We start from the raw sequence: 9,507 nt of genomic DNA, 5'->3' as shown, positions 1-9,507 counted from the left end.
GGGGAGAATGGAGACTCTAAAGACTCCCCTTCTCGTTATCATTAAAGAGTCAGATCCTCTGATGATGTAAACTGGCCTAGCTCCATTGACTTCAACTGAGGCCTGGTCAATCTACACTAAAAAGTTAGGTCAACCCAGCCACGTTGCTCAGGTATGTGAAAAGTCCACACCCCAAGTGATGTAATTAAACCGACCTAACTGCCAGTGCAGACAGTGCTCCCTCAATGGACGAATTCTTCCATCAACCTAGCTCCTGCCTCTCGGGGAGGTGGATTAACTATGCCAACAGGAGAACCCCTCCCGTTGGCGTAGGCTGTGTCTACAGTGATGTGCTACTGTAGCATTTCAAGTGTAGACAAGCCCTGAACTAGGCTGATTTAGACCAGATCTTCAGCTGGCACCAAAAGTCCTGTTTGGGGCCTGATCCTGAGAACTCCTGAGCAGCCCTAGCTCCTGCTCAAGTTAGCATCAAGCCTTGACTGCCAAATGTATCTGAGGTGAAATCCAGTGACTTGTTTTTCAGAGATGCTGGGCATCTGCAGCTTTCATTGCCTTCAGCTGGACTTATGGGCACTCAGTGCTTATGCAAATCAGGCCTTGAGATTGGACTACCGTCATTTGAGTCGAATGCATTATTTCTAGGGTCCGATTTACATGGACGTCATCAGCACCCAAGTCACCACCTACAGCACTTATAAAGGGACTCTCATCGGGGGGCATCTCAAAAAACAAAATGGTCCATCCTGTGTCCCTTCAGATCATTGAACAAATGGAGAAACTGAGGCTTTGAAAATTTATGATGTATTAATTGCCTATTGTATGCTCAGCAGTGTAGAGAATATGGCTTGTGGGCCAGATTGACTTAATGGGACTTAGCCACCTTGATGCTTTTGAAAATCTAACTAGGCAGCTCTCTGCATCTTCAGGGGCCTAATATCTTTACAAATTTGGCCTTACGTGACTTATCCACAGTCATGCAGTACTGGCACAATGGAGTCCTGACTTGGCTATTGTAATAAAAATAATCCATTACCGGGCGAGGAACCCAGGAGTCCTGTCACCCAGTCACCTTATTCTACTACTCCCCAATGGCTTCCTAACTGGTTCACATCCAAGGGGACCAGAAAAGAATTTCTCTTTCCTTCCTCAGTTGGATATTTTAATGCTACCTTAAAGAAGAGGTTTGAGTGTCTTACATATTTTGCCCGGGCAAGCCTAAGGTGAAGAGGGGGATCGTTTCACACTCACTTTCCATTCGGGAGCAGGGGGTGAGTGTTCTGCTGGGAGCGGGTGACAATCTGGAAGTGAAAAAGGGGATTTTCAGAGCCCAGTTTGTGTCTCTGTAGGAAAGGCCTAGTTTTCCAGAGCTTAAAAGGGACCCTCAGTGCATTTCACTCTGTTCTGTTCGGGTACTTGTATCACCTCAACACCATAGTATCTGAGCTCCTGCATGCAGCACTGGTTAAGAGAGCAGCAGTGCTGGGGAACCCAGGCCCAGGTGCTTAGTATTCAGCATGCATGCTCCTTAAAAGAAAAACCAGAGGCCAATTTTAAGATCTCACTGTACATCTGTGTGTCACACACGGCAGGGGCTTTCTGAGGGATGTATTTGGAGGTGTGGGGGGGGGGAGAGGAATGTCCTTACTGCTTACAAACATTTCCAGAAAGAGTTCAGGAGGGAGGGAGGTGCAGTGGGTGTGGGGGGGAATCTGTTGCTCTTACTGAAACAATCTGCTTTTGTTGCGTACAAAACAGGCCTAAATTAAGTTTGACATAAAGAGGCCAGATTTTTAGAGGCTGGGCCAAAATCCTGAGCTGTGTTATGCCAGAGTCTGGAGTGGAATTGCTCTGGATTTATACCAATTGCCAGGGAGGACAGGGTCTAGCCCCACAAAGGGAGGAGCCCTCCAGCGGGAGACACAGTGTGTGCTCTGCAAAGTGCCCTCTGTAATCCTGCCCAGCATTCCCAGATGCCTCTGTTATCTGGGCAGATTCCACTCAATAAACCCCCGCCCAGGTCCTTCTCCAAAGGCCACCACTGTGCTTCAGAAACCATTCCTCTCGCATGCCTCGCTCTCCCTCGTGCCTTCTCTTGGCACTTTAACAATCCCTGAGCCACCTCCGGGCAACATAAGGGGGCAAACCAGAGAAAGATCCCCAGACACCTCCCATGCCGCTGAGACCTCACACCCCAGTAGGCCTCCTCCCAATCTCCGCCAAGCAAGCCAAAGGGATGGAAAACGAGCTAGCTTCTAAACAGTTAACGCATCACAAAATGAAGAGAGAGGATCCAGCCATCTTATTTCCCTCCTCCTCCCTCACTCCAGATTAAATTCTCCCCAAAATATTCTCCCCCTCTGCCCCAGCCTGTGCTGGATTCCCTCCCACCCCATTCTGCATGATGGAAAAGGAGCACGGGCCCAGGGGTCAGCTCCGCATTGTAAGCTTCTACCACGTTAGCTGCGGCTGCCATGTTGAATGGCAAATCCGACATGATTCAACATTTTCCCTCGGCGTTGCATAGGGTGGCGAAAAGAAACACACACCCAGCCCCAAGCACCTCTTAAGAGCTGCAAATGGCCCAATCTGCAGGTGGAGGGGAAGGGGAGGCCAAAGAAAAACGATCATCGAATCCTGTTTCAAATATATGTTTTTTTTAAAGGCAGATGTTTTAGCCCCAAGGACCGAAGGAGCAAAAGGAAGAGGAGGGGTGAGGGTTGCAGCAACAATAAAGCAACTGAGCATTTGGACAAATGAAACATTATTTAAAATTAAAAATAAAATAAGACAAATGTAAGAGCTAGGTTTGATTTCGTACCAAGCCAGCGAGACAGACGCACCGTGGAGGAGAACAGTTTGGTTGTTGAAGTAGCCACTGGATTTAGCTCCGCTTTTCCGGACAATCATCGGGGAAGGATCCTTTTTCGAGAAAGGCCAGTTTGAGGGAGGCAGCTTTTTCCCCCCCCCCCCTCTCTCTCTCCCCTTTCCTTCTCCTAACAGCTCGGCGCTAAGAAATGGGCGGTGCCTGCATGCCAGGCTTCATCCAAACGAGACGCCAAAGGCCGAGCAGAGGCTGGCACAAAGGGACGCTGGCAGGAATTCCAGCACTCAGGAGCTGCCTTTCCTTGTGCCCTTGGGACAATCCCTCTTTATTACATAGCTCGGATTTAAAAAAACAAAAAATAAAAAAATCCAACACCATTCTGGCTGCTCTTCCGAGAGCCATGCTCAGAAAAGTTACCCAAGCCCAGTTGAAAACAACCCAAAGGACAAAAACTTCCTTTAGATCAACACAGGTTAAACAAAAGGCCAGTTTTTACCTCCCCCCTACCCCGCCCCGACCTCCCCAGCATGTCAGCCCAACGTCTGCGTGAAAATAAATCCTGGTTCCCTCCTTCCTGGTTTTCAGGAGGTGGCGGGGTCCTTTAGCAGGAGAGAGAGAATGAGACACACCCAAACAGAGAGAGATCTATAGCGAAAAACCTTACCGCAGAGGAAGAATCGGTTTTTGCTGCCTTTAAGTACCTGGGGTGTGCCGATAATAAAAGGGGGTTAAGTAGTGGGGGGGGGGGGGAAGGGCAGCTAGGGCTGGTAACGCAGCTAGGCAGATGCCTAAAAAAGCAGAACAAAACACGTTTTCGTTTTGTCTGCACCAGCCTGCGACAGAGAGCAAGTGAGCAAGAGATGCACAGTGAAAAAGCTGCTGTGCTCGGAAACGGGCCTACAGCCACTTTGGAAGCCTCGGCAATAATTCTCTCCCTTCCTCGCCTTCACCCTGCCCACTCTGGCTCGACTGCCAAGTCAGAGAGTTGGCACGGCTTCCTAGGCAGCGCGGAACAAAGCCGTCACCCATCCCTGAACAGGCGCTGATGGCAGGCTAAGTGACAGGCGCATCTTCTGCATGTTAATCCGAGGGGTGAGAAGGAGAGAGCAAAATCCACTGGCTCCCCTGCCACCGGCACTCCTTTCCAACCCAAGCCCCGGTGGGCCCCGTGCACAGTTCGGAAGGCAGGAGCCCTGGAGAAACAGAGCTGGCCGCACCGGCAAGTCAAGCAAACAACAAGCGCAGGATTTAAATACAAACCACCACCCAAGCCAGCAGCACCCTGGCAAACAAGGCCGTTTGGCATCTGCTGTACCTGTTCCCGCTGCCTTCATCTCGCCTTGGAACCGTGACAAGAGAGAAGCGTCGCCTCTGGTGGGCTCTCACAGCCTCGGGTCTGCAACCCTGTGCAGGAAGTTGGCACCGATCCCAGGTAGGACTTTACTCCCACATCTCCCCCCCCCTCGCCTCCCGCGTCTTTCTCTCCCCTCCCCTCCTCCACCCACCCCATTCCTTGGCAAATCCCCCCCACTCCCATTCTTAACTTACTCCCCTCCCTCGGCTGCACCGGCGCAGGGCATGCTAGTGACCAGACATGTTCAATGCCCTTCAGAGCACCAGCCAAGAAACACGCACACGCACACACCCCTTAAGGGTGACCCGGGCAGCACAGAGAAAGCAGCTGGCTCCCCTAAATGCCTGTTTTGACACGAGGTTGGGTTGGGTGAGTCGGGATGGCGGGTTTGGGGGGGGGTTGTTTTGGATTTTTTTGTGCTTGGCAGTCTGGTCCAAACACGAGAGAAAGGGAGGGAAAAAAAAAAATATTACAGCCCCGACTCTTCCCAGGACAATCAGTAGGGAAGGTGGAGATTAGTGCAACTCCCAGATTACAACCCTCCCTCCCAGCTTCCCCCCCATCCATTCACCCCCCTCCCCTTCGTCTTTTTTAATATTCCCAGCGCCTGCATTATTCCAGTCCACAAGCGGGAAGGAGTTTACAGTACAGGCTCTCTCTTGAGGCTGCCGGCAGGAAAGAGAGGGAGTTCTCACAATCGAACAGCGAGAAGAGCAAGGAGAAATTAACATCCAATTAGCGCCGTGTTTAACGAGGGAGACAGAGGCAGCCGTTGTTTTATTGCCCTGTTCTTTTCATTCGGATCTGACAGGCAGCGCGGCAGGCACCCCCGACTGCAGTGACGTCATTTTCCCCCCCTTTTTTCTCCTCTAAGTTTCCCAGAGGTGATCGTCAACTCAGCTGGGGAAATTCGTTACTCTGTTGCATTAAAAATTATTCTCCCTCCTCTCCCTCTAAAAAAACGAACAAAAACACCATCTCCCTTCGTTCTTGCAAAAGCCAAACCGGGAGAAGATTTCTCTGCGTCTGTCTCGCTCGCTTGTTTTCCTGCTCTGAGACAGCTCTCTCAGCTTGTAAAAGTTTGAGCCATGTGACACTCCACCCAGCCTCCTTTGGCAGCGTGACAAGAACCGCTTTGGTGTATCAAAGAGAACCGGCAGCTTTTAAGGAAGAAACTCGATTCAGAAAGATTAAAGAATTATGATGTTTTAATCAAGGGAGAGAGAGTGGTTGGGGAGGGAAAACTGCTCATTGCATCTGGATCAACATGAGCGGCCTTCACAAAAGGCTGTGGCAGCAGGAGTGTTTGAGGAGGTGGTGGTGGTGGTGGGGACTTTGAAGCAGAATCAGGAAAGACGTATTTAACAGTTCCAAGCTTGTCATTTTTCCCTCCTCCCACTCCGCTCCTTTAAGCTGCTGTGAAGACAGGCCGGGGAGCGAGCGTCACATTTACAAGGTCTTCACCATCTCTTGTGGAATCCTGCAACCTGTCACAAAACTCTCATGGAACTTTTCCATCTCTAGAGAGGCAGGGACAGAGAAACACACTGCCCAGCACACGTACAAACCTAAGTGAGCTTCACATATGGGAAGATGCGGCTGCCTTTGCTTCTCCTCCACATCCCGGCTCCTTATTCTGGCACCACAGAGCGGATTCGTTGCTGCTTTCACAGCCGACAAAAGAGCTGGCTCCTTATAATCATCCATTAAACCTTCTCAAAATCCTAAAAACTCTTTGCCACTTCAAAGCTGGTCTTTTTCAGCAGGAACAATAGGACTGGATAAGTCTAACAGGAACCAACCAGCTTGGTATTACCTGTTTTGGGTAGTTTCCCTCCAACTCTAGCATGGGGACGTATTTTTCCCTCAATTCCTAAATTGGGCTTACCAACCCTGACAGAAAAACCAGCCACCCTCCCTCCAAGACACCTGAGCTGTTCCCCAGCTCCAACAGGCAACACCAGGCTTAAGTGACAGAATCCCAGGTTTCCATTACTATTTCGTATGAGCTTTAGGCCTGCTCTACAGTACACGGTTAAGTCAACACAAGGCAGTTTACGTTGACCAAGTTGTGGATGTGTCATTTAGAAGATCAGTCTCTTCTATATGACTGGCCCCTTCGGCGGTTGCTTAAGACAGATCTTGTTAAGAACATAAGAACAGCCATACTGAGTCCATCTAGCCCAGTATCCTGTCTTCTGACAGTAGTCAATGCCAGGTGCTTCAGAGGAAATGAACAGAACACGGAATCATCAAGTGATCCATCCCATTGCCCATTCCCAGCTTCTGGCAAACAGAGGCTAGGGACAACATCCCTGCCCATCCTGGCTAACAGCCCTGTATGAACCTATCCTCCATGAATTTATTAGCCTTCACAATGTCCTTTGGCAAGGAGTTCCACAGGTTGACTGTGCGTTGTGTGAAGAAATACTTCCTTTTGTTTCTTTTAAACCTGCTGCCTATTAATTTCATTGGGTGACCCATAGTTCTTCTGTTCTGAGGGGGAGTAAATAATACCTCATTTACTTTCTCCTCACTACTTATGATTTTATTCTACCGTATCCCTTCTTAGTCATCTCTTTCCCAAGCTGAAAAGTCCCAGTCTTATTTCCTCTCCTCATTGTGCTATATAAGCACAGCCCACTCCTGCAAGATGCTGAGCACCTAGAACTCACAACAGAGCCAATGGGACGTCAGGGTACTTGGAAGCTCCTAACCAGTAATTGCAACATCATGGGGGTTAATACATCCCTGGGTTTTCAAGGGAATTCCAACAAGGCAGAAGGGTCTCAGCAATGAGTCAACCAAGCTTCCTGGCATAGAGAGAATCAGAACCCAGGCTGCTGGCCTCAAACAGGAGGCACAACGGAGGAATTAAGCACTAAAGGCTGTAAATTAGCACTTCAGGCCTCTTCAAAGGCTCCTCAAACAGCCATGGCCATCCAAGGAAAGCCACATACTTTTCTGATTGCAAGGAACACCTATGGTATGGCCCCATCTTGTCAACATCCCTCTGCCATGTGAGGATACTCTCTTGGGGAGGCCTCTCCTCACTCTGCTGATTGTAGCATTATGATTATACCTGTACATCTGATGGCATAAGCCCCAGCAAACCCAGGTTTTGCACACTCACGTGTCGAGAGGGGCTTCGTCTCTTCTCGACTCAGTGACTTTGCGGTCGTGGACCACAAGCTCTTTGAGATGGCACCCACTTTGCGCTTTGTTGCCATTTGGGTCAGGGGTGAGGAGGCCCCAAAGGGAAGATGAATTAGATGTGATTTGGCAAGATCACCTTGTTAGGATTCAGTGCCTGAAAAAAGCCCTGAGACTGGATGCTCAAAAATGTCCTCTCTACCTCTCTCCCATCCACCCAAGCTGTCTGCCATTCCTGTCTAGGCCCTGCCATCACTTTCCCCACTCCCTCCTCCCAGGTTCCAAGCACCTTCTCTTCTACCAGCTACCCTTCCCCATATCCAGGGTGAGATTCTGGCTCAGATCCTCAAAGGTATTTAGATGCCTAAATCCCATTGATTTCAATAGGAGTTATGTGCCTAAACAACTTCAAGGATCTAGGCCTCTGTCCCCATCAGATACTGAATTGGATACCCATATACATACCCAGTTATGCCCCAGGATCCAGTCATTTTGCCCAACTACAAAGGTAGCAATGAGATCCAGTTCTATCCCCTCTTCCCAGCCCCTCCGCTGTAGATTTTCTTTCCAACACAACATGAGCACCCAAAATGCTGCTGGCTCATGCCTGCCTTTGCTTCCCCTTCATAAACAGCACCTTACAATGCACCAGGGTGACCAGATGTCCTGATTTTATAGGGACAGTCCCAATATTTGGGACTTTTTCTTATATAGATGCCTATTGCCCCCCACCCCCGTCCCAATTTTTCACACTTGCTGTCTGGTCACCCTACAGTGCGTTCTCTGGGAGCTGCTGGAACCATAACAGGCAAGGCAAGTGGCTAAAATTGTCCATCCCAGCCTGGTCTATCGAATCAGGCGCCTCGTGATGTCCCAGGTTTGCAGTGAGCTGGAACGCCTCACCTTCACACTAGGTCAAGCACAAACTGACCAGGATCACTGCTGCCTGAGCGCCACCCTACTCCCCAAGGCACAGATAGAGCAAGAGAGGAGCTCTTAAGGCTCCTCATGCCTAACAAGCCAGTTTGCCCAGCCAGGTGCTGTAACAGCGCCAGACACAGCCAAGCCCTCTCCTCCCTCTTCCAAAGCAGGAAGGATTAAAGCCTGGTGACTCCACCTCCTCAAAAGCAGGAATCAGCTGCTCTTTGCCTGCATGCAGCTCCTGTGGGAGAAGAGAAAGCAAACATTCCTATCTGTGTTAAGGGCATACTCTGCAGGAACACGCCTGGGGGCTGCAGTAGGAATGAGATTTCAGCTAGCTGGGGACCCACGAGAACCCTCCGTGCATGGGGTGTTGCAGCATCTTCCTTTCTCCTCAGGCACTTCGACATCACCACAATGGGCCCACCAGAACCATTTCTATTTCCCTTCACACAACACCTGCATATGTGAAAATCTTCTCGGACTCTCTTAGCAGAAAGGAGGCTGTGAGAGGACACAAGGGAGCAGGGCTGCGGGAAGGGAAAAGAAAGTGAAGCCAGGCCAATTGTGGTAGGCTTGGAATGAGACACCAGCCATTATGCTTGGGGCTTTCATAGCTTCCCTGTGCTTAAATGAAAACCTTGGGCTGGTTTGACACCACCGTGGTGAAGTGGAAGCCACACTAACGGAAGCCCAGCTGAGAGAGGCCCATCAGAGCTTCCTTGTAATTAGTGCAACAAAGCCGTGATCACCTAAGACTTTGACAGCCACGCAGAGTGTCCACAGGGAGAGAACTCAGCCTTCCACTGCAAAAGCCAGAAGCCCTTACCACTTAGGAGAATCGGTTAGCAGTACAAGGCCCATGACACATGGTTGGGCAGGGCTGACTCCATCCACCAGTGCCTAGACACCAACCAGTGTATTATTCTTTATTCTTGAGCAACCCTTTCATACTGAATTTGCAAACTAAAACAAATTTGAAGGGTAGTTAGCTACAAGGATTCCGTTGCCAGAGGAAAATTAGGTGCAACCCTGATCCACCTTTTGCTTTTTTACCATGTGTGTGATCTCAGTCATGAAGTCCTGTTTCTGGTCTCTCTCCTTCCTAGACACTTGAGAGCTGATAAACCCAATCTCTCTTCCCAGCTAAAGGCTTTTGATAACAGCTGAGCAGCAACAGAGAACAGGTGAGCCCCACCCTTCAGATTCCAGGTAAAAGGTGAGAGAAGAGAATCACTATTCAAACACCGGCTGC

The 9,507-nt window shown here is 49.8% G+C and overlaps 1 long non-coding RNA gene across 1 annotated transcript; it reads left to right on the top strand.

The window, feature by feature from the left end:
* Nucleotides 1-1,352: 1,352 nt before the first annotated feature.
* Nucleotides 1,353-6,708, top strand: LOC142046731 (uncharacterized). Its single transcript, XR_012655716.1, has 2 exons — nucleotides 1,353-4,256; nucleotides 4,783-6,708. It is a non-coding gene; the product is annotated as an uncharacterized LOC142046731 (long non-coding RNA).
* The last annotated feature ends 2,799 nt before the right edge of the window (nucleotides 6,709-9,507 follow it).

This window comes from Chelonoidis abingdonii, chromosome 4 (assembly GCF_003597395.2).
Source record: "Chelonoidis abingdonii isolate Lonesome George chromosome 4, CheloAbing_2.0, whole genome shotgun sequence".
Classification (NCBI taxonomy): Eukaryota; Metazoa; Chordata; order Testudines; family Testudinidae; genus Chelonoidis; species Chelonoidis abingdonii.
Note: the sequence above shows the minus strand (reverse complement) of the source record. Positions and strands in the feature narration are given on the sequence as shown.